At 35.8% G+C, this 25972-nt stretch overlaps 4 long non-coding RNA genes across 7 annotated transcripts; 2 read left to right on the top strand and 2 right to left on the bottom strand.

Annotated features, from left to right (window-relative positions):
- Window positions 1-249: 249 nt before the first annotated feature.
- On the bottom strand, window positions 250-1511 carry LOC140005273 (uncharacterized). Its single transcript, XR_011813070.1, has 2 exons — window positions 706-1511; window positions 250-610 (listed from the first exon to the last, which is right to left on the bottom strand). It is a non-coding gene; the product is annotated as an uncharacterized lncRNA (long non-coding RNA).
- A 5174-nt stretch (window positions 1512-6685) lies between these two features.
- LOC113739866 (uncharacterized) lies at window positions 6686-11828 on the top strand. 3 transcript variants are annotated; one of them, XR_011813068.1, is made up of 3 exons: window positions 6686-6976; window positions 7088-10766; window positions 11544-11828. It is a non-coding gene; the product is annotated as an uncharacterized lncRNA (long non-coding RNA). The 3 variants fall into 3 exon arrangements; XR_003460333.2 differs by lacking the exon at window positions 6686-6976 and having other exon boundaries at window positions 6983-7367; window positions 10456-10766; XR_011813067.1 differs by lacking the exon at window positions 6686-6976 and having other exon boundaries at window positions 6983-10766.
- A 619-nt stretch (window positions 11829-12447) lies between these two features.
- On the bottom strand, window positions 12448-13544 carry LOC140004917 (uncharacterized). The gene is made up of 2 exons (XR_011812732.1): window positions 12886-13544; window positions 12448-12759 (listed from the first exon to the last, which is right to left on the bottom strand). It is a non-coding gene; the product is annotated as an uncharacterized lncRNA (long non-coding RNA).
- Window positions 13545-22375: 8831 nt separating this feature from the next.
- Window positions 22376-25683, top strand: LOC113739867 (uncharacterized). 2 transcript variants are annotated; one of them, XR_011813066.1, is made up of 2 exons: window positions 22376-22842; window positions 24802-25683. It is a non-coding gene; the product is annotated as an uncharacterized lncRNA (long non-coding RNA). The 2 variants fall into 2 exon arrangements; XR_011813065.1 differs by having other exon boundaries at window positions 24666-25683.
- The last annotated feature ends 289 nt before the right edge of the window (window positions 25684-25972 follow it).

The raw sequence follows: 25972 nt of genomic DNA, 5'->3' as shown, positions 1-25972 counted from the left end.
TTTCTCCAAGAAAGTAAAGTCAATGGTGGCTTAAAGAAAAACGTCGATCATGGTTAACAATTCTAGTTATTCCTAATTTCTTATCCACATCCTTTCTTCTTTCGTTGCATGCACTGCAATAAAACCAATCATCAGAAATTAATACCTCTGTATATTGACATTCGAATTTTCTGCTCTCTTCTTTTTCTTCTTTTTTGTGAAATAAATAATTCAGTGCCATCAATCCAATAAATAATAGGCTTCACAGTCTTCAGAACAGGAAAAGATCCACTTATATATAACCGGAAATTCAATTATAGCATGATGTTCACATTCCAAAAATGGAACAGTACGAACATTATGGTAATCATAAAACATCCTTGAGGGGAATTATGCTACTGGACTAGTCGGCAAATGGAGTACGTGACTTGCATATTTCCGACAACAACAACATCTTGTCTGTTTGCCCTGTTTACACGCATTCGTAAAATACATGGATAACAATCCTTCCAAAAACACACACACAAATGAAAAGACAAAGCGAAACTTTTAGTAGAATTTTGGCGTCATCAAATCAGCGAAGATGTTCGAGCATTTCAGAGAATAACAGAGTAGTACGTCCTGGCAAGCCCTGTTTCAGCCAGGTAGATATGTAAATAACAAAACAAATTCAAAATATTCTGAAAAATGCCAAAAAGAAAAAGAAAAAATTTAATAAACAAATACCTGAGCAGGAGATTCAACGATTAGCAAAGATGATTGCGAGGATTGCAACGATGTAGAGTGTGATGGATATCCCAGTGAGCGGAGCCGGAAAAGTCACTCCAATGGCCAGCACGAATGCAGTGGCGCCCAAGAAAATTGCAACATGTGCCATGATAAGAGATGCCGTCTCGTAACGGCGGCGGATGTAAACGGAGACCAACAAAGCAAGAACGGCCAGCTGCAGAAGCATGCAAAACCAGTGAAAGGTTGGAGGGAGAGGTGCAGGAGTTTGGAGAGCTTGCAAGGCGGCGCTGAAGGCTGCAATACAAACTCCAACGACCAGCAACGCCCACTGCATCTTCATCACATAGTCGACGAAGTTGGGGTTCTGATCGTCGCCATTATTATTTGGTTGCCGGACGGCAGGCAGGGACGGCTGCTCCTCAAGTTGAGATGCTGCACTGGGTTGGAGTTGGACTTGGGGGGTTGGCGACTGTTGGGCGGCCCCGTTTCTAGGCTCCCACCACTTCCATACCGGGAAGCCGCCCGGACCCTGAGCGAAATTTTTCAAGGTCAAGAAGAAGTTGATACCTGCAAGCCTGAGTTCTCCCAACATTTCTGAGACGGGTAATTCTCCGGAAGAAATATTCTCAATGGGTTTGCCACCTCTGTTGTGTTGCGCCTCTATTTATATCGTCGGACAAGCATATACATACATAGATTCTTTACCTTGCGGGTGCGTTCCCACGGAAAGGGCGGTGGCCCGGTGGGCGCCACAGACACTAGGACTGGAAAAAATTACACACCACTGCTGTGCTGACTAATCGACGGAACTGACTGCATCGCAACTGACGATTTGTTCTCAAATTTAAGAGTGCCAAATGCCTTCAGGCACTTGTAAGTGTCAATCTACAAAACAAAACATGTAGCCAATGACAAAACACACGCCCTCCGGTGGACAGGTCAGTGGTGGTCTCATTGGGTCTTTATTAGAGATCACCGGGTCGAGTCCCACCTATTATCGTGAAAGAAAGCTTTCAAAGAATCGAAGAAACGAAGAACCGCTTTCAACTTGAAAGCTTTGGCCCCTTTTAGGAGGGGGCCCCAAGATGATCAACTTAAGCTTTCAAGTTTGATCGCTTTTAGGAGAGGGCCCCAAGGTGATCAACTTGCTTGATCTACCAATCGACGAAAGCTTTCAACTTGAAAGCTTTATTTATACTAGGAGGCATGAACGCGCTTCGCGCGATAGAAATATAAAATGCCCTGCCCAGTTTTGAACTAATCAAAATAATAATTTATGTAGAAAAGTATATTTTTTAGTATAGGTATTCTACAGGTCTTTTTTTGTCAGTGAATTTTCGTCTTTGGAGGCCAGAGAAGTTTGAAACACACAAAGTGAAATTCAATAAATTTTCCTAGATTATTGGGTTGCAATCACTTGTTTATGCCAAGTTCTAAATAATTATATACAAATGAGAGATAAATTTGTTTGTTTCATTATAGTTTTGCTCTGTCGACGTATATTAAATATGTATCTCAATTAAAATAACAAAATGATATTTTGTATTTGTTTGTCTCTTATTGATACATTTTGTTTCTTAATTTTAAAAAAAGGTTGGCATATTAATAAAGCTTTATAGTTGATCATTTCATGCAAGATTAGATCTTTTATGAAATCTTTTTCGTTCTGGTGTTGGGGTGGGATGGAAGAAGTAGGGAGTCAAAAGTTGATGGTGATAGAGACAGCGAGATTGTAACCCTTTATTCTAAGTCATAAAAAGCTGGTATTTTATTGGAGAATGAATTTATTTTTATTTTATCCGATAAATAAATTTGTTTATGAAAAAATGGGTACTCTGTTCTTATAATGGAGGAAACTCATAAAAAACTGGTGTTTTTATTGAAAAATGAATTTTTTTTATTTTATCCAATAAATAAATTTGTTTATGGAAAAATGGGTACTCTGTTCTTATAATGGAGGAAAGTCATCAAGAGTTGGTCTTTTATGGAAAAATATGACTTTTGTGAAAGTGACCGCGATTTGGTTTATAAAATTATTAAAAAAAATTATAATGAATTTGTTTATTTTGAAAGTTGTATAACGGTCGTTAAACTTCAAATATCCCTTCCTTAAACTTCAAAATTAAAAAAAAAAAAAAGAAACTGGGCAGGGCACTCAAAATCTTCTCAGCGAATTTTCGTCTTGGAGAAGCTTGAAATACACAAAGTGAAATTCAATAAGGCACTTCACATTTAAAATGACATTACTTGTTTTTGTATATAAAAATGACATTAATTGTTTTGTATATAAGAAGGCATTTTCTTTTAGACACGTTAACAATTATGATATACCCAACACTTTTATAGGTTATACAAACGTCATAAAAAGAAAATTAAGATCTAAATTGTGGAACTGATTATAAATTAATTACTGTTGAAAGTATACTTAAACTATTAATCTAATCTAGGACGAACACACAAAAAAATGAAAAAGCAATGTGCAAAAAAAAGGAAGTCCAAGAATTGAACTTATTTCAAAAATAATGAACCAAATAAAGAATCAATTTTAGGAAAGCTCTATAATCTCGCCTTACATTACTTTCAACTTTTTCTCTATATGATTTCTTGATTCTTAACCCCAAAGTCTTTTTCTCCCATCAAGAATGCTTCAGAAATTATATGATCAATGTTCACTTGCATATTGTGACTGCTATTCATCAGCGATTGAGTGGGTTTCAACTTCATGAGCTAGGAAAGAACATCTTCCCGAGCTTCTAATATACCATTTTCACATTGTACCATTACCATCATTCAACCAATGTTCAAGCAGAAACATCTATCTAAGCAAATAGAACAAAATATGTTCAGAGAAAGTCACTAACTGCATGGAATACAAAAAATGTACGTACATAACATCATGATCCATAAATACATATAAAAAGAGTAAGGTATATACAAACTGAAATGGCAACAACCTAGCTATTACAGAATTTCTGTGCTTGAGTCCACTAAAACTATAACTACATAATACACATTAACTAAAAAACATCCAATGAAACTGCACTCATAATCAAACGACATGAATGCCTAACACAGGACAACAGATTCCTTCCTCTTTACTGTTTAGTCACATGAGCACTCAGTTCAGCATTCTGCAGCAAAAAATCAGAAACATAATCATAAAATAAAATGCATAAGCATAAATAACCAATGAATTCCTAGTCTGTACACACACTATTTATTCAGTCAAAAGCATTCAAAATCATTCAAGAAGAATAAGTGTAATCATTCAGAGTCTGTAATCATTTAGCAAGATTTTGATGTGCTAAAAAGAATCTATTTGACTGACATATATATATTGTCAAGTAATCATTCAAAACTAGAGTTCGTATAGAACTATATATATTATTGTCAAGTGAAGAATCGCCTTAAGTCGTCCTTTGTCCGCATCTTCACGCATTTCATCTAATACGCTATACTTAATCGATCGAAACATTAGGACTTTTTTTTTTTTTTTTTTTTTTAAGCAGAGCCTTATCTTTAGTTTTTGTTCAGGCTTCCAACACCAACACCTTTGGAGAAAAACTTGTTCAAGAATCAACAGAAGTAAACTCCATTCCATTGTTTTTCTCAAGTAATGCAAAACAAAGTTAGATAATCTTTGTTAGACTTGTAAAATAACTCAAAGTAATCATGATTTGTTTAGTTTGTAAATTATAGAAAGACTTTATTAGACTACTTTCTGTTTTAGGCAGACAATATCAGATCTCTATTTTGATACTATGTAATAGCGTTAAAATATAATCCATTGGATAAAAAAATAAAAAAAAGTCACTCATCAAGCTATTCCTCCCGCACGTTCACTCCAGTGCTATTAGACTAGACCATCTGAACATATGTTGCAACGGAATACTAGAATCGAAAAAGCACTACCCTGTTTTCATCATTTGAACTTACTAATACTGCAAATTCAGGCCCAACACCGAGCACAAAACAGTAGCAGAATATATTAGGAGTATTTGCCTCTTTTAACGTAGTGGCTTTACGAGTTTAGCGGGGCGAGTGACGGAGAGGCTTCCTGGACTCGAGGAGCCAACCGCACGTACGTCTTTTTCAAGGAATCTTCTTTTTTCTAAATCCATTCCGCAAGTCAAGATCGAAAAAGCACGGCGGTGGTGTGGCGGCTGCATGCAGTGGAGGCGGTCTAGGCATACCCCAGGGTCCTTCGGTTGGTCTGCTGGATTTGTTTAATTCACTATTTATTTTTATATTCCTATCCTTTGAAATTTGGTATCTGTAAATTCAAAACTTTTTTTTCGACAAATACAAGTGCTGGGGACTTCGGCTGTCGTGGATTTGACTTTACTCAGCATTTAAAGTATTAGGTAAGTACTAAGTAGTTTGCTTTTGAGGTGAATCGCCGTACGTTGATCGGTGACCATCTGCTTGTTTTGGCACCTTCGACAAATATAAGTGCTGGGGACTCCGGCGGTGGATGGCTGTCGTGGATTTGTCTTGACTCCGCATTTAATGTACAAGGTAAATAGTTTACATTTGAGGTGAATCGCCATACGTTGACCGGTGACCATCTGTTTTTTTTGTGGCAGGAACTAATGGATATACTGACCTAACTAAATTAAGAAAGTGTTATAACACAATTCTTAAATTTTTTTCGTTGCATGTGAGATTTCAAACCTCACTTACAGTCCAAAGAGGGATTTAAGATGGCCACTGAGCCATTGGCCGAGTGGTTAGACCAGTTACTATCTGTTTGTTTTGCTACTTTCTTTAGAACTTTGATAGTCAAGTGCCAATTTGTCATTCTCTACTTTTATAGTGCAGGGCCCTGGAAGTTTCTGCCCTAAATTATGCTTGTGTCTAAATTCTATCATTCAAAAAAGAAAAGAAAAGAAATAAAGCACTCGCGTTTAAATCCCAATTATTAAACAAAAAAAAAAATAAAACTAATACTCGTTTAAATAATTCTCACCCAAGCACTTCACAGTTCACAGGCAGAGCACTCAAAAATCAAAATCTTCCCCGGGGCCCCATGAGACCCTATTTTTTTTCTTTTACAACTTTTTTCGGCCGATGCTCCCCTGGACTGGCGTCTCAATCAGTAAGGGGCCACAAAATAGAGTGGGGTTAGATGCTATTGAGCCTAAGATTTTGGGCCGGCCCATTTCATTTTCATGAGTATCCTATTAATCAACAGTAACTAAACATGCAATATCCCCCGAGTGACTGGCACTTTCATGCAACAGAGAATTCGAAACAAAACCCCAAGCTCGCTCTTTTACTGCATCAAAATTTCAGCTTCAGATAAGGACCCATGTAGCTTGCTCGAATCATTTATTCATTTTCTCCTTGTTATTGTTTTCTTCCTGAAATTTTGACGAAATTGTGTATTGAATTTGGAGAATTTGGGTAGGAAAGGTTGCTGCAGTGACCATTCCTAAAAGGTTAAGAAATAAGATCGATCTAAAAAAGAAAAATATAAGATTCAAATCACGTTATATATAATGTTTTCGACGTCATGTATGGGACATCTAATATTTTGTTTTATGATAGAAGGCCTTGATTTAAATCACACCAGTGTCCAGATTTGTACATGCAGTGCATTATTGCTTTTCCATTAATTATGCAAATAGAAGTTGGTGTGCCCATGTTTAGGATTATAAATTATAATCTTTTTCACGTGTATATAACCTGTATGGAACTTTTGAGCATTGTTCATAAATGTAAAAGTTAGGTGACTATATTTGGTTTGTGGAGTTGACAAGAGTCACCTGAAAAATCTAAAACAGTTCGTCAGTACAAAGTCTATCATGGTTAGCAATTCTAGTTATTCCTATCCACATCCTTTCTTATTTTGTTGCATGCACTGCAATAAATCCAAACATCAGGTGCAGAATTGTAAAGCTCTATGTATTGACACTCCAATTCTATGTTCTCTATTTTTTAAAAAAATGTTTCAGTGCCATCAATCCAATAATAGGCTTTAGACTCTGAACAGGAAAGATGCATCATCTTCTATATAATTATAAATTCAATCGCACCATGATGCCCACTTTCCAAGAATGGAACAGTGTAAACATAGTAATCATAAAACATCCCTTGAAGTGAACCGGAATGATACGTAACCACATCCTTTCTTTTTCCCACTGGATTTGTTTAGAAAAATCCGGAATGATACGTGACCACACAAACTCTAAATTGATGCATGGGACCACAAACCAATAATTCGAAAGAAACCGACAAACACCTTATCCTATTAACCAAGAACCAGGCCTGGATTACTACTGTATTAATAATAGTATTGATTTTTTCTTGGATGCTATTCTCTTGGTTTTCAATTCTTAGTGGCAATTTGATGGTTTTGTTGACCATTCCATTCCAGGTCTGCCCAATATGTGCAGCAACTAAGAAAAGATGCAATTGGGCATTTCATAAATGCAGCATGCTCAATCTTTGAAGGTATATCTAGAATTCTGGAGTGTTGCCTCAGCAACAATAGCAAGGACTGCAGGAATTACCACCATTTCTTGGTGCAGATATTCATGAAACCTGCTCCAGATCCACTTGATCAACATTTCTTTGTTCAACACCTTTTTCAGATCCTAAAGACCACACAAAAGATGCATCTTCTAGTTATGCTATCTCAACTGCTAAGGAGATAGGTAAGTCTGACCTACTACAATATGGATGTATGAACTTTATTTTGGATTTCATCTCATGTGAAGAGGTCTAAATCTCATACTACTAATGTTAGTTGGCTAATTTTGAACTGTATGAGCCACATGAGATGAGATCTTATTACCATAGCATCCGCTGTTTGGAATTTGCTGGTTTGCTCTATTCTTACAGAATATTAGTAATAGGCTGACAAATGCAACTTGCTTGGAAAAAACTAATAACCAGGTGGTGGTTTCATATTGCTGACTTAGTCTGCATAATATATATCATATATCCCTGAATCTTTGGATATTATGAGGCCTAAAATGCTAAGCAAACTGAGACTTTACTAAGTTTACTTATAGTGTTCTGTAACAAGACATGGAGGGCAAAACCAAGAAGTTAGCACCTATATAGGACTAGGCGTGGAAAAGGCGGAATTTCAGTTTGCAGTTAATAGCTTGTCTGAGCAGATTATGGCTAGCAGAAACATACATTTGACGCTATACTGTCAATTTCCAGTAGATATGATGGTCAATTAACCGAAGAGATAAAGGTCATGACTGCATGGTCACACGATGATCTCCATGTATGCTTTGGCTTGACCTAAATTAGTGCCTAAATTTTCTATTCCATTTATATCAATAGCAAATGTATATGTTTTGAGAAACACGAAAGGTTGATCTAAATATGAAGTTTTAGATTGGATAACAATGCTTTGACACATTTAGTCGAAATTATATGGTTAATAAAAATGTTAAGGAAACATAAGGGATGAGAGCATGTATGGGAAGTGGAATTGATGAAGTCAATATTTTCAATTTAGGGAAGTTTTCCTCAGGTTGAAACTTAAGAACATGGGAGCAATCAGCCTCAGCATGCTTTGCTATTCCAGAAAATATTCCCAAGAATCATATGTACATGTCAGTATTTTGCTCAGAATGCAATTCTATAAGTTGCAACTCTTCTGCCTTTTATTTTTTGGTAATTAATCTATTTGGTTAGTCATTTTGATAGAATGGGGTCGTATTATTTTTTGATTGATGATAAATTCAAACAGTTGAATTTATAGTTTTCAAGCATCATATTCAGGATGTTTAATATAATAGGATCTAAGAACATGGGATGCTCTCTAGTTCTCCTAGTTTGTTTATAAATTTTCTGTTTGGAGATGGAGAAAATGGAGATGATAGTTGATGAGCATTTAATTTTAACAGCTTGCTAAAACAGCAAAAAGAGTAAATATCATACAGCAGGATCTTATTTTGATAAGAGAAGATCTCCGCATAAATCTATTCCTAGACTTCTTGATTTTTAAGCCAAATTGCAGTTAATTAAAAACAGATGAAGCTGAAGAGGCTATTTGAACTGCGAGAAGTTTACTAACTTTGGGATAAATCTAATCAAATTAACTTCATTAATTTGAAGCCCACAGTACACTTAAGGAATGTCTATAAGAAGATCAATTGTGAGTTAAAACACATGGCAAAGAAGAGTTCTAAGTAGTACTAGTTGAATCCTGTTCATCTTGTACACTACAACTTCGTTTTTTCATTAAAATTTGTTCTTCTTCTGTTCCTTATATAATTGGGATAAGGTGGAGCAGGTGCTTTAATTTCGATTCAAGAAGTCTTGAGATATTCTACAGATTGAAGCCGAATCATTTTACTATTAATGCTCGATTTTCTTGTCTGATTTTCGTGGAATCTTATGAATACCTCTTCTTACTGATCACCCTGTCTCACCCCTACACTCCAATCCCTCCACGGCAACCCAAAATAGGAAAAAAAAATCCAAGTAAAACTGGTCAGCTAAAGCTGGAACATATGGAAATGGTAGAAGGCGCTTGTTGTCAATGAAACTTTAGTAACCAGCAACACTATGAGAAAGAAAGTCACTGGAACATTTAAATATGACAGAGTGAACTGGAATGAAGGACAGCTAATGATGCTTATCAAATTGAAGCTGGTGTTGGTGGTGATTCTGATGGGTTGAGGAGAAGGACTGGTGGTGGTGGTGGATCGTGGATGGTGAGGGCTGCAGATGGTGGGGGTGGTGATGATGATGGTGGAGAATATACAGGAAGTGGTATGGTTGAAATGTTTCCGATTTAGGGAAGTGTTAGTGAGATTGAAACTTATGAACGCATGAGGAACCATCCTGAGCATGCTTTGCTATTCCAGAAAATATTCCTCTCAAAAAAAATTTTGTTGGTCTGCCCAGTTACAGGTTCACAATCCCTTAACGCGTATAAGTCAGTACGCTGCTCAGAATTCATTTCTACAGGGTGCAAGTCTTCTGCATAATCTTCTCTGTTTTTGTTGTTGGTATTTTATACTTAGTATTTAGTTCTTTTGACAAAAGGGAGATGCATAATCTTTTGATCGATAAGTAACTTAAGCCCTTGCATTCATAGTTTTCAAGAATGGCTATGAGGATCTTTAATCTCATAGTAGTTTAGAAATTTAGATGCTCTCTAGTTCTACTAGCTTCTGTTTTAAATTTTTTGCTTGGAGAAGTTTGAAAAAAAAAAAAAAAGGATATGATAGTTGATGAGCATCTAAATGGAACAGCTCGAGAAAACAGCAAAGAGTAAATGTCATATAGAAGTGTCTTATTTTGATCATAAAATCTCCACATAAATCTCTTCCTAGACTTCTTGATTTGAAACCAAAGTGCTGTTACTAAAACTCAGATGAAGCTGGAAAAAATTTGAACTGCTGGGACCAATTTTTGATTAACAAGTAATAACATTAATTAGCTTGTTAGTAAGTTGAAGCCCACAATATACTTGCATAAATGAACACCTGTCAGTAGATCAAATGTGAGTTATCACATGTTGCTGGAGGGTAGTTTTGCATGGAAAGTCGAATAAAAACAAGAGCAAAGTGATTGCTTCTGAGAAGAAGAATTCTAGATAGTATTTCCTGAATCTTTGGTCCTCTGTAACTTCTTGTTTTCATTAAATTCGCTGTTCTTTTTATTCTTGACGTAATGGGGATAAGGTGGAGCAACTTCCGAATTCCAACACTAAAAGCCATACGATATTCCTCAGATTGTTAATAATGCTCGAGTTTCTTGTCTGACTTCCAGTGGATATTACAGAGTACGTTCACCACAGAATTGAGGGGAAGGTTACTGCTTATCTCAATTGATTAGATGAAAAGGAATTATATGCAGGTGCAAGATAGAGAAGGGAAAGTTGTAAACTGGTTGGTGTTCTGTTTTGATGCTTGATGGGAAAGTCGAGGAAGGAATTGAGGGGAAGAATATATTAAAATGAGCCTCCCTTCCATGTTTTCCAAACCAAGATCAACACCAAATTCTAGTTACATCAAAACTTCTACAAGAAAAGATAGACGATGAAGGATCCTCAGATCGTGCTGGGTCGAGTGTTTTACAAGGTAATTCAGCATGCTTTAATTAAGTTTCAATTTTCTTGTCTGGTTTAAATGCCTTTGAGCCTACTTGATTTAGATGAAAAGTTGCATAGAACAACTTTTATAGGTTTCGACCAACGTTGTTTTGGTGACTAAAACATCCTGGGCTAAATTGGAGCTTGCAAGGGGTTTTGGTGTAATCCTCTTAATTAGTGTGTTAACTCGATAGCTTACTTTTCGGATATATCTTTCCAACACAACTATTAGTATGGAAATCCTTTTACACTATTCGGATGTCTGAATGAATGATAAATAATTTTTTACTCATTCGTTACTCAAAAAAGGTAGGACAATTCAAAAACACATACATGGGGATTCGATGCTTGCCTGCGACATCATCCGCCCATTTTGTAGGCTTGGAAGAGAGAGGGGGCGGCCGGGGGATGTGGGTACCGTCAGAATAGATGATACATTCTGGCAACCTCCGCCGAATTAATTGCAGCCCGGTAGTTACTACTACTTCATTGTAATCAGCGTGTTGCATTTTGGGGTGGCATTGCATTGTATGTCTGCGTGCCAGTTGATTTAATAATATCGTAACTTTTTTGTTGTTTGCTCTGGTGGCAGAGCATGTCATGTCAGTGCAAATTTTTCTTCAATCCAATCTGTCATGTCTGAAGTTAATCAAGAATGAATGTGCAATTTAAAGATTTTACTCGTCTGAAAGATTAGAGTTCCATTGTGTGCGACCTTGACTTTCAAGATAGGGTGACAAAATTCTGATCAATTTTCTTCTTGCAGCGACAGACCATCTTTTTCAGATGCAGTTCAGGAGCAAAATTATGAGGAGAGAACGCAGCGAGCTGCTTTCTTTCAGGAAGTCATCATGTCAACTATTTTCTAGGCTGGTCTGTTCTCTATGTAATACAACACAATTTGGATATCAGGTTACTCTTAATGGTGGAAGATACTACAGTTTGCCTTGATGTCAGTCAATTAGGCTTGGTTACATATTGGCATTGTATGTTTGTAATGAATCGACTTATAAGCAATCATGATACCAGATAATGCATCAGTATTCTTTTATCTGCGAGGAGGAGCCATTTTGCTTTCTTACTTGTACTCTTGAGCAAGCATTATGGCAGCACTGCATCATCGGTTATCACAGGGTATTAATGGCACTTTCATGCTATTGAACTATTATGTATTATCTTGAAGCTCTAATGTACAGGAGATATTAGAAGGATAAAAGCTAGCATATCAGTGCTTTCCTGTGCTTAATTACTTCATCAGAAGCTCTATGATAGAAGGCCTAGATTTAAATTATACCTGGGTTCAGATTTGTACATCCAGTGCATTCTTGCCCTACACAAGATTTGTGGAATTTCAACTTCAATGTTGAATTCGAGTTTTCTTGAAGAGATCTCTTTATTTTTTCAAGAGAATAAAGTCAATCATGGCTTTTCTTTTCTTATTTTTTTTTTATAAAAAAAAGTTGAATCATCGTTAACAATTCTAGTTTTTCCTAATTTATTGTCCACATCCTTTCTTCTGTCGTTGCATGCACTGCAATAAAACCAATCATCAGTTGCAGAAAATCTAGTTATTGACACTCGAATTTTCTGCTCTCTTCTTTTTCTCCTTTTTTGTGAAATAAATAATTCAGTGCCATCAATCCAATAAATAATAGGCTTCACACTCTTCAGAACAGGAAAAGATGCACTTATATATAACCAGAAATTCCAATTATAGCATGATGTTCACATTCCAAGAATGGAACATCACGAACATGGAAATCATAAAACATCCTTGATCAGGTGAATTATGCTACTGGACTAGTCGGCAAATGAACTACGTGACTTGCATATTTCCGACAACATCTTGTCTTGACTTACACGCTTTCGTAAAACACACACACAAATGAAAAGACAAAGCGAAAAAACATGAGCTTAACTTTTGGCGTCATCATATCAGCGAAGAAGTTCGAGCATTTCAGAGAATAACAAAGTAGTACGTCCTGAAAAATATGTATATAAAAAGTAGTACGTCATCATATCAGCCAGGTAGATATGTATATAAAAAAACAAGTTCAAATATGCTGAAAAATGCCAAAAAGAAAAAGAAAAAGTTAATAAACAAATACCTGAGCAGGAGATTCAACGATTAGCAAAGATGATTGCGAGGATTGCAACGAAGTAGAGTGCGATGGATATCCCAGTGAGCGGAGCCGCAAAAGTCACTCCAATGGCCAGCATGAATGCAGTGGCGCCCAAGAAAATTGCAACATGTGCCATGACAAGAGATGCCGTCTCGTAACGGCGGCGGATGTAAACGGAGACCAACAAAGCAAGAACGGCCAGCTGCAGAAGCATGCAAAACCAGTGAAAGGTTGGAGGGAGAGGTGCAGGAGTTTGGAGAGCTTGCAAGGCGGCGCTAAAGGCTGCAATACAAACTCCGATGACCAGCAACGCCCATTGCATCTTCATCACATAGTCAACGAAGTTGGGGTTCTGATCAGCGCCATTATTAGGTTGCCGGAAGGTAGGCAGGGACGGCTGCTCCGCAAGTTGAGATGCTGCACCAGGTTGGAGTTGGAGTTGCACGGTTGGCGACTGTTGGGCGGCCCCGTTTCGAGACTCCCACCATTTCCATGCGGGGAAGCCCTGACCCTGAGCGAAATTCTTCAAGGTCAAGAAGAAGTTGATAGCTGCAAGCCTGAGTTCTCCCAACATTTCTGGGACGGGTAATTCTCCGGTAAGAAAAATTCTCAATGGGTTAGACACCTCGGTTGTGTTGGGCTGGGCCTTTATTTATATCGTCGCACAAGCATTTACATACTAAGAATCTCACCTTGTAGGTGCGTCCCCAGGGGCCAGGGAAAGGGTAATTATTACCCCAAAAAAAAAAAAACCGGATAAGGTGGTGGCCCGGTGGGCGCCACAGACACTAGGACTGGAAAAAATTACACGCCACTGCCATGCCATGCCAATTGCCTTCAGGCACCTGTAACTGTAAGTGTCAATCTATAAAACAAAACATGTAGCCAGGCAGCCATGCATGTAAATTATAGAATATCCAATGACAAAACACTCCTGTGAATGTGAATGCCAATTTTGGAGCCCCGCTCTTCTAATTCTACCACATTACTATTTAGCTAATCTTCTGACAATACGCAGGACCCATGCGAACACCACCTTTACTTGACAATGACTGGTGAAGAAAGCGGACGACGGTGTTCGTATGAGTGCGGATCGTCTTGACTTTCTGCACCAGGTCATTATCAAGTGAATGCCAATTTTGGAAACCCAACCTTCTAATATTCTACCACAGCACTACTTAGCTAATCTTCCCAAACAGGGGCGGAGCCAGAAAAAAATTTTAGTGGAGACAAAAATAATATTAAAATTTTTTATCTACTCTTTTTCTAATTTTTTAAGCAAAAAAAAAAAAGTTTCATGCATAAAATCACCATTTCACAAGTTAAAATATTTATCAAATAACCCATTGATTAGTTATTACATTAACTAATCAATTTTTAAATTTCTTTAAAACAGTAATAGTCTCATACTCTAGAAATATATTTGCAATCAAATTTAAAATAATAATAATAATAAGTAATTGTTTAGAACCTGATTTTGATGGTCTCCTAAAGTTGGTGAAAAGAGCTGCAAAATGTGGCGGACCCAAGTCCTAGAAGATCAATTGATGAGAGAAGGGAAATTGGGGAGTGGGGACAAAGGAAGTAAATGATAATTGGATGAAGTGATAAAAAGAAAAGGTAGTTGGCTTGAGTGTGGAAGAAAAGGAGCCGATTATGAAGGGAAATGGGGGACCACAGGAGTAAAGGGAACTTGGGGAGGGGAGACAAAAAGGAATGACTGATATAATTGGTACTTGGCCCTATTGGTGGAAAAATGGGAACTAGAGGAGGAAAGTGAATGATATAAATTTTGTGACCCATTCTTTCATATTTTTTCTAAAAAAAATTATGGAGGCACCTTTAAAATTATGTCAAAATTGTAGATGTATTATAGGAATTTAAGGGCCAGTGCCCCCACTTTAAATCCGCCCCTGTTCCCAAAATACGCAGGACCCATGCAAGCACCAGCTTCACTTCACAATGAGCTGGAGCTCCACTTTCTTCACCAGGTCATTGTGATAGTGTGCGTATATATTATTGTCAAGTGAAGAACCGCCTTTAAATCGGTACTTTGTCCACATCTTCACTCATTTCAACATGAGGACCTTACCTTCTTTATTTTTATTCTTTTTAGCAGAGCCTTATCTTTAGTTTTTGGAGAAGGACTTGTTCAAGAATCAACAGAAGCAAACTCCATTACATTGTTTTTCTCAAGTAACGCAAAAAGTTAGATAATCTTTGTTAGACTTGAAAAATTTAACTCAAAGTAATCGTGATTTGTTTAGTTTGTAAATTAAAGAAAGACTTTATTAGACTACTTTCTGTTTTAGGCAGACAATCTCAGATCTCTATTTTGATAGTATATAATAGTGTTCAAATATAATCCATTGGATATAAAAATAAGAAAATTTTATTCTAAACGGCATACGACTTGTATAACAAATACAAATTAGCTCATGGTTACCGTCATTTTCAAAGTCATTTTCTATATATAAGTGAACTCCCAAAAATATAGGTAAGAGAAAAAAAGTTTGAACCCAAGTCAGGTTGTACCTAGGGGTGTATTCGAGCCGAGTCGAGCTCGAGTACCGCTATACTCGAGCTCTACTCGGCTATAATATAATTATACTCGAGCTCGAGCTCGATCGAGTCGGAGAATCACAGCTCGAGCTCGAGCTCGATCAAATCCTTAAAAAGCTCGAGCTCGACTCGATAAGGGTACTCACCGGTAATTTCTCAGAATTTATTTACCTATATTAGTAATTTTATATATAATTTTTTTTTAAAAATTTTTTATGTGATACTCGATAGAGCTCGTCGAGCTCTCGAATATCAAATTTCTGAGCTCGAGCTCGACTCGATAGCTCTAACGAGCAGTTCGAGCTTCTGATCGAGTACATATCGAGCTCGAGTCGAGTAACTTGAATCAGCTCCACCCCTAGTTGTACCTTGCTCTATGTACACATAAATATCATAATGCACTGCTTTGGTTTAGTCGTGAGGTTTGACTACAATTAAAAAAAAATGAAGAAAGCATCAAAAAAATGAATTTTTAGTTTGGCTTTACAATTCATTTAAATTAATCATGTCGGGAAGTTACTGGTCCTTGTTATCTATGGAACCAATTGCATCATGCTCAGCATAAAATATCTCATACAGTAGTATTTGGTGCTATTTCATGTTTGACTATTTAAAGTTTTTTGTTTTAGGGTATTTTCGCCTCTAATGACTGTCACTAGAACATTTACCCCTGAGACCATTAGACACACGATTTCTCTAGCTACGAGGAAGTCACCTATACTTATGATCAACCAAACTAATGTGTGTTGGCATTTGGCATTTTAAAGTATTTATGCTGTTGTTAAAGTTCTAGTATTAGGTCAAGTACAAGATACGTCATACGTAGTTAAAGTCCTAGCTAGGTATGTGCTCTGCCTGACCATCCTTTCACCGGGTCATTATCTTTTTTGTTACTCAGGTATACAAAGCATTCTTTCTTTACAACATAGGTATACGAACAGGTGCGATGGTCTGGCACCTTTTTTAATTTTTTGTTTTAAAATAAGCGAGAAATCTCGGATGGAAATCTCGGATGTAGTCTCGTCATCGGTCATTATCAAGTGACCTTTTTTTCAAAGGAATTTAGTCCCTTCTTTGTTATCACTTTTTTTCACCGGGGCATTATCAAGTGATTTTTTTTTTTTTTTTAAGGAATTATCAAGTGAATTGACACAATTTTGGAACCCCTCCATTCTAAGTCCACCCATTACTACTTAAGCTAATCTTCTGACAATACGCGGGACCCATGCGAACGCCACTTTCACCTGACAATGACCTGGAGATCGAAGACGAGTATAAGGTAAACAAAAAATAAGTTTCTAGCAATTAGTAGTGTTACAAGGCATATGGTAAACAAAATTTTTTAGCTAATTTATTTCAATATACAATTTATTATTCAAATTTTGCAATACAGGCAATATAAAATATTATTCTATTTATGATGTGTTTCCAAAGAACTTAGGTAGTGAGTGTGTGAAAATATATTTATGTATGTGAAAATATATTTATATGTGTGAATAAAATCTTTTTGTATGTGTAAATGTACAAGAGAAAGTTTATAAAACATCACAATGTATTAATTAATATGTTGGACAATGTTTTGATTATGGATTTGAGATGACTCAATATGACCTAATCTAAAATCAATCCAATCTAAAGTTGAGCGGATTAAATATAATTCATTTAAGTGAAAATCCACAAAAAACTAGCCCAATTGCTGGGTACATTGGGAAGTTACTGGTCTTTGTAGTCTAAGGAATCAATGGCGTGCTGAGCATAAACTATCTTATACTTTATTTGGTGCTATTCCATGTTTGGTTGTTCAAACTATCTTATACTATACCATTAAAGCATCGCTTGAGGCCCTTAGACACGCGATTTCTGTACGAGGAAGCAACTTGTATTTATCAACTAAGCTAATAATATGTATTGACATTTAAAGTATTTATGCTGTTGTTAAATTTCTAGTAAATAGTAGGGGTGGGCAAAAAAACCCGCCGATCCGAAAACCCGATGAACCCGATCCGATCCGATCCGAAAAATAGGATACCCGATCCGATTTTTCTTAGCGGGGCAGATGAGGGTCGGGTACCCGAAAAATCGGGTACGGATACGGATCAGAAAAATAAAAACCCGCGGGTACCCGACCCGCAGGGTATATTTTATAAATATTAAAAAAGTAGGGATCATTTTATAATTTTGTAATTTTTAATCCTAAGTGCAAGTGAAGTGGCTCGCAGCCTCATATTCTAATCCTATATGATCTACTCTTCTCATTTTTTTTGAAGGAAGTGAATATTCTCGGTGAAATATGAACAAAATGAAAAAAAAATTTGTGAAACTTTGTTATAAAAATTGTTCATCCCTTTCATCTTTTTTATTTTTATTCTACCTCCATCGATCTTTCCTGCAAATCTTGCATCAATTCAATCAAAGATTTTTGTTTGGAGTCTCAATTTTCTGTTAGCTAGATAATTAAAATATTTGTGTCATTCATTTGCAATTATATCTCTTAAATTTGTCTCTTTTATTTAGTGTAAGAAATTTATTTTTCTTTTTCATCACCTTAATACCATAAGGTCTATTCCAAAGATGTAAAGAAGTTGGGGAAGATTTTTAACATTATTTTGGTTATATTTTTTTCAAAAATAATTAGTTCTATTCAATTCTTTTCCGAACTTGATTTCACAATTGACTTATTTGAGATGCGGTCTTGTACCATAATATCCTTGGAGAAGTTACCAAATACTTATTATCCTTATGTTTGTTGTGTTGTAGAAGTATGAAATGTGTGAAAATGGTGATGTACTCAAAATTATTATGAAACTTCGTTTTGTCCATTAGATATTCTAATATGTACTAAATTTATGAGATCGATTTGATTATTGGATAAAATGTGTGAAAATGGTGATGTATGGACTTTAATTACAATATCTCTACCAATATTAATTGGAAAAGCATGTTTTTTATTGAAAAACATGTTGATATTAAGTAGAAAATAAATTTTTTTTATTGAAAAATAGTTTTTTTTTAGGGGCGGGTACCCTATGACCCGCCCCTTTTTTTCGAGTACCCGAAAATATTAGGAACGGGTTAGGGTCGCAAAATGGCTGATCCGATATATTAGGGTCGGGTCAGCCAAATCATGTTAGGGGCGGGTACCCGACCCGTGCCCACCCCTAGTAAATAGTCAAGTATAAGGCAAATATAAGATGTGTATTTAAAGTTCAGATATAAGATAGTGCGGGACCCTCCGTTTGTTTTGACACTTTGGAACTTTGTTACGGGGTGAATCGGCATGCGGGACCCTCCGTTTGTTTTGGCATCCTCCGTTTGTTTTGACACTTCTTTGGAACTTTGTTACGGGGTGAATCGGCATGCGGGACCCTCCGTTTGTTTTGACACGTCCTTTAGAACTTTGATAGTTAAGTTGCCAATCTATCTTTATAGCGCAATGTCCCGGAAATTTCTGTCCTGAATTAAACTTGTGTCTAAATTCTATCATTGAAAAAAAAAAAAAAAAAAAAAGTACCCGTATTTAAATCCAATTATTAAACAAAAATAAAACTAATACTCGTTTAAATAATTCTCACCCAAGCAGTTCACAGTTCACAAGCAGAGAGCACTCAAAAATCAAAATCTTCCCCAGGGCCCCACTAGAAACCTTTTTTTTTTTTCCCCAACTTTTTGTGGCCCCATGCTCTCCTAGACTGGCGTCTCAATCAGAATGACGCCATAAAATAGCTTGAGACTAAGATTTTGGGTCGGCCCATTTCGTGTTCATGAGTATCCTATTATTCAGCGGTACTACCCAATAACTGAACATGCAAAATTCCCCAAGTAACAAGAACTTTCATTCAACAGAGAATTGGAAACAAAACCCCATGCTCGATCGCTCTTTACTGCATCAAAATTTCAGCTTTAGTTAAAGACCTATGTAGCTTTGCTCGAGTCATTTATTCATTTTCTCCTTGTTATTGTTTTCTTCCTGAAATTTTGACGAAATTGTGTGTCGAATTTGGATAGGAAAGGTTGCTAATGTGACCATCCCTGAAAGGTTAAGAGATAAGATTGATCTAAAAAAGAAGATATAAGATTCAAATCATGTTATGTATAATGTTTTCGATGCCATATGTGGGACGTATAAATTTTTGTTGTATGATAGAAGGCCTCGATTTAAACCATACCTGGGTTCGGATTCGTACATCCAGTGCATTATTGCTTTACCATTAATTATGCAAATGGAAGTTGGTGTGCCCAACTATACGATTATAAATTACTTCCTCTGTCCCACTTTGATAGTCCTGTTTCTTTTTTCACACAGTTTAAGAAAAAGTAGTTAACTTTGTTGGAAAAGTAAATTTAGATTGCTATTTTTCTAAAATACCATCATATTAAATATGGTACAACTTTATGGGAACTTCAATTGATGGTAAAAAAAGAATCAACTCTTATTAAATGGGATAGGTTTATAGTAACAACTACTTACATTGAATAAGGGTATTTTAGGAAAATTAAAATACAACTACATTCTTTAATTGGAAAATGGACTACAATTTGGGTAGGGGTGGCAATTTTCGACACGACCTGAAAACACGATACGAACCTAACACGAAATTAATGGGTTTGGGTTGAGGTTTCGGGAATTCAGGTCAGAATCGGGTTGAACCCGATGAACTCGAAAAGAAAACAGGTCGATTTCGGGTCAACCCGTGATGACTTGATATGGCCCGATATGACCCGTTTACGAATTAAAAATAATTTAATAAACATAAAAATAATTTAATCTAACTAAACTAAGTTATTCTTTTTTTCAAAGGTATTAATTACTTAATCCTAAATGAATTTATTTAATTTGTGTGAAGTTGAAATTATTATATTTAGACAAATAATATATTATATTATTTTTCACTTTTATACTGTTTTAATTTATTTTATATTTTGTTTGGGATAAAACACTTTTATGGTGTTTAATTTATTTTAGATTTGGTTTGGAATTATTTATTTAAATTTTTATTACTTGATTATGTAATTAGTTTTGTGAGAAATTAATTTTATTAGAAATTACAGTGATAAATTAAAATTAAGTTTCGGGTCATTTCGGATCGACCCGCCAACCCGTCAACCTGAAATTTTCAGATTCGGGTCAGTATACCTGACTCGTCACTGGTTGGCGGATCGGGTTCGAGTTAACAGATTTTCTGACTGGTCGGGTCAGACCCAACCCGCCAACCTGATTTGGACCCGAATTGCCACCCCTAAATTTGGGACAGATGAAAAAGAAATACAGGACTATCAAAGTGGGACGGAGGGAGTATAGTCTTTTCAAGTGTATATAACCTATATGGGACTTTTGAGCATTGTTCATAAATGTAAAAGGTAGGTGATTACATTTGGATTGTGGAGTTGACAAGAGTCACCTGAAAGATCTAAAACAGTTTGTTTGATAAATCAATTGAATGAGCTACCTGTCAATAGTAAAGTCCTTGAAGGAGAAAAACTCACCAACTTATGATTAACAAGAATGATGTAGTACAGTAATTCACTCCAAAAAAAAAATTATTGACTTTTTATGGCACAAAATTCAATTTCGATCTTAAATTCAAGTTTCCTTCAATCCAATAATAGGCTTTAGACGCTGAAAAGGAAAGATGCATCCCAAATATGGAACAGTGTAAACATAGTAATCATAAAACATCCCTTGAAGTGAACCATATATATAGTATTGGTCGTCAAACAAATTACATATGATCTGCGTGTTTCCGACGACAACAACAACATCTTCTTAATTATAATACCAAGAAGACAAAGTGATGCACATATATCAAAACGCAATTTCACAGGTAGATGGCATATTCTTCACAAGTAGATGAACCAAGAAGACAATCAGTAATTATAATACTACCAAAGGTTCATATATCAAAAAGCAATTTCAACTTTTAATAAAAATTCAAGCTGAAAACTAACACAGAACTTTGAAACATGAACATCTCAGAATCCTTATTAAATAATTCAATAAATATAATAAAAGTTACTTTGGTGATTCCATTCATTAAAATTCATCAATTATTTAACTGAGACAAAAATTTTATGTCCATAAACTCTTCTCCATATCATTCATATATAGAAGAGCAAAACAGATAAATGGCACTTTTGTTCATAAAATTCTTAGAAGGATTCATATAGAATATGTCAATGTTTAGCATAAAAAGAGATCCAAAACCTTAAAGTTGACCCTCAATGCATATATTATCCAATTAAATAATCGCGTTGAGACGGGGCTAATTAAAGCATCCATATTTATCCATAATTCTTAATCTTAACTATAAATGAAAATTGTGCTAAAATAATCACGAAATTGACATGTAAAGAGCTAAACCAGAATACCCATGTCAATCTTATGATTTTAATCTCATATGGTCGAATAAAAGAGAATTAAATAGACGCAAAATGATTGAGGATGCAGCCAAACTATTGGAAAACATTGAGCCACAACATGCAATAGCTCACAGAACAAGTTCCCCATAACCACTTAGATTTCTTATGCAAAAAAAGAAAAATTTCCATCCAAGTTGTTTGCAAGTGAAACAACTACTAGACTGCATCATATATTGTAACCATAATGTTTTTCCCACTAAATAATCTTATAGACAGAACATTCAAACCCAGAATGTTTTCTTGTTAATTTTAATCTATAATAAAAGGGAACAAAAGAAACCCTATGGACTCTAGAATAAGCTCAACTATATTAATAATAGTATTGATTTATTAGAATGAATAGCAACGGAAGCCCAAATACAGCGGCATGTTTCTTTTCCCCACTGGATTTGTTTAGAAAAAGCTCGAGTGATACGGTATTGTGTAAGTGTAACCACACAAACTCATTGATGCATGGGACCACAAACCAATAATTCGAAAGAAACCGACAAGTACCTTATTAAACAGGAGCCAGGCATGGATTACATCTATATTAATAATAGTATTGATTTTTTCTTGGATGCTGATTCTCTTGGTTTTCAATTCTCAGTGGCAATTTGATGGTTTTTTTGACCATTCCATTCCAGGTCTGCCCAATATGTGCAGCAACTAAGAAAAGATGCAATTGGGCATTTCATAAATGCAGCATGCTCAATCTATGAAGATATATCTAGAATTGCAATTGAACTTAATGTGATATTTGCGCAGATAATTCTAACAAAGACGCATCAGGAATTCTGGAGTGTTGCCTCAGCAACAGTAGCAAGCACTGCTGGAATTACCACCATTTCTTGGTGCAGATTCATGAAACCTGCTCCAGAGCCACTTGATCAACAGTTCTTTGTTCAACACCTTTTTCAGATCCTAAAGACCACACAAAAGATGCATCTTCTAGTTATGCTATCTCAACTGCTAAGGAGATAGGTAAGTCTGGCCTACTACAATATGGATGTATGAACTTTTTTTTTTTGGATTTCATGCCATATGAAGAGATCTAAATCTCATACTACTTAGTTGGCTAATTTTCAAGTGAATGAGCCACATGAGATGAGATCTAAACAACATAGCATCTGCTGTTTGGAATTTGCTGGTTTGCTCTATTCTTACAGAATATTAGTCATCGGTTGACAAATGCAACTTGCTTGGAGAAAACTAATAACCAGGTGGTGGTTTCATATTGCTGACTTATTCTGCATAATATAGATCATATATCCCTGAATCTTTGGATATCATGAGGCTTAAAATGCTAAGCAAACTGAGACTTTACTAAGTTTACAAATAATGTTCTGTAACAAGACATGGAGGGCAAAACGAAGAAGTTAGCACCTGTATAGGACTAGGCGTGGAAAAGTCAGAATTTCAGTTTGTAGTTAATAGCTTGTCCGAGCGGATTATGGCTAGCAGAAACATACATTTAACGCTATACTGTCAATTTCGAGTAGATATGATCGTCAATTAGCCGAAGAGATAAAGGCCATGACTGCATGGTCACGCGATGATCTCCATGTATGCTATGTATGCTTTGGCTTGACCTAAATTAGTGCCTAAATTTTCTATTCCATTTATATCGATAGCAAATGTATATGTTTTGAGAAACACGAAAGGTTGTTCTAAATATGAAGTTTTAGATTGGATAACAATGCTTTGACACATTTAGTCGAAATTATATGGTTAATAAAAGTGTTAAGGAAACATAAGGGATGAGAGCACGTATGGGAAGTGGAATTGATGAAGTCAATATTTTCAATTTTGGGAAGCTTTCCTCAGGTTGAAACTTAAGAACATGGAAGCAATCAGCCTCAGCATAAAAAAATTGCTGGTGTGCTCAAGTAATGGAACATAATCTCATCATATGTACATGTCAGTATTTTGCTCAGAATGCAATTCTATAAGTTGCAACTCTTCTGCCTTTTATTTTTTGGTAATTAATCTATTTGGTTAGTCATTTTGATAGAATGGGGTCGTATTATCTTTTGATTGATGATAAATTTACACTGTTGAATTTATAGTTTTCAAGCATGATATTCAGGGTGTTTAATATAATAGGATCTAAGAACATGGGATGCTCTCTAGTTCTACTAGCTTGTTTATAAATTTTCTGCTTGGAGAAGGAGAAAATGGAGACGATAGTTGATGAGCATTTAATTTTAACAGCTTGCAAAAACAGCAAAAAGAGTAAATATCATACAACAGGATCTTATTTTGGTATGAGAAGATCTCGGCATAAATCTATTCCTAGACTTCTTGATTTTTAAGCCAAATTGCAGTTAATTACTAACAGATGAAGCTGAAGAGGCTATTTGAACTGCGAGAAGTTTACTAACTTTGGGATAAATCTAATCAAATTAACTTGTCATTAATTTGAAGCCCACAGTACACTTAAGGAATGTCTATAAGAAGATCAATTGTGAGTCAACACACATGGCTGGAGAGTTTTTTTTTTTTTGCATGGCAAAGAAGAGTTCTAAGTAGTAGTAGTTGAACGCTCTTCATCTTGTACGCTACAACTTCGTTTTTTCATTAAATTTGTTCTTCTTCTGTTCCTTATATAATTGGGATAAGGTGGAGTCGGTGCTTTAATTTCGATTCTAGAAGTCCTGAGATATTCTGCAGATTGAAGCCGTATCATTTTACTATTAATGCATGATTTTCTTGTCTGATTTTAACTGAATCTTATGAATACCTCTTCTTACTGATCACCCTGTCTCACCCCTGCACCCCAATCCCTCCACGGCAACCCAAAATAGGAAAAAGAATCCAAGTAAAAATGGTCAGCTAAAGCTGGAACATATGGAAACGGTAGAAGGCACTTGTTGTCAATGAAACTTTACTAACCAGCAACACTATGAGAAAGAAAGTCACTGGAACATTTAAATATGACAGAGTGAACTGGAATGAAGGACAGCTAATGATGCTTATCAAATTGAAGCCAGTGGTGGTGGTGATTCTGATGGGCGGAGGAGAAGGACAGGTGGTGGTGGTGGATGGTGAGGGCTGCGGATGGTGGTGGTTGTGATGATGATGGTGGAGAATATACAGGAAGTGGTATGGTTGACATGTTTCCGATTTAGGGAAGTGTTAGTGAGATTGAAACTTATGAACGCATGAGGAACCATCCTGAGCATGCTTTGCCATTCCAGAAAATATTCCTCTCAAAAATTTTTTTGTGGGTCTGCCCAGTTACAGGTTCACAATCCCTTCACGCGTATAAGTCAGTACGCTGCTCAGATTTCATTTCTACAGGGTGCAAATCTTCTGCATAACCTCTTGTATGCTGTAACTTATTGTTTTCATTAAACTTACGTAATGGGGATAAGGCGGAGCAGCTACTGAATTCCAACACTAAAAGCCATACGATATTCCTCTGATTGTAGTGGATCCATTTTGTTAATAATGCTCGAGTTTCTTGTCTGACTTCCAGTGGATATTACAGAATGCGTCCACCACAGAATTGAGGGGAAGTTTACTGCTCATCTCAAATTGATTAGATGAAAGGAATTATATGCAGGTGGAAGATAGAGATAGGAAAGTTGTAAACTGGTTGGTGTGCTGTATTGATACTTGATAGTACGTTGTACAGAAAGATCGAGGAAGGAATTGAGGGGAAGCAGTAGGTTTGTATTTGCAAAACCACAGGTGACAAAATCATACGGTATTTGTCCGTGGTTTATTAGGATAATGGAGAGGGAAAAAAAAAGGGATAGTTTCATAAACCTCCCCTAAGGTTTCTAATAATTCCACTTGGTTCTTCTAAGGTTTTAAACATTACACCTACCTCCCTTATCCATTTAAAATGACAATATTAATCTTAATATTTTTAATAAAACTCTTTTATTGCCATGTTTATGCAAAGGATTTTATAATTTTTTTTTACCTTTTCCCTTCTTATTCATTTTTTCTTATATTTTATTAGAAGTATAGAAGAATTATCAATGTTGTTCCAAATATCTATCCAAATTAAACGTTAAACTAGTAATATATTTTTTTTGACAACTTTTAATATCCTCCAATTTTTTTGTAGCTCTTTTATTTAGTATCAAAATCAAGGATAAAT

The sequence above is a fragment of the Coffea arabica genome, chromosome 4c (genome assembly GCF_036785885.1).
Source record: "Coffea arabica cultivar ET-39 chromosome 4c, Coffea Arabica ET-39 HiFi, whole genome shotgun sequence".
In the NCBI taxonomy this organism is placed as follows: domain Eukaryota; kingdom Viridiplantae; phylum Streptophyta; class Magnoliopsida; order Gentianales; family Rubiaceae; genus Coffea; species Coffea arabica.
Note: the sequence above shows the minus strand (reverse complement) of the source record. Positions and strands in the feature narration are given on the sequence as shown.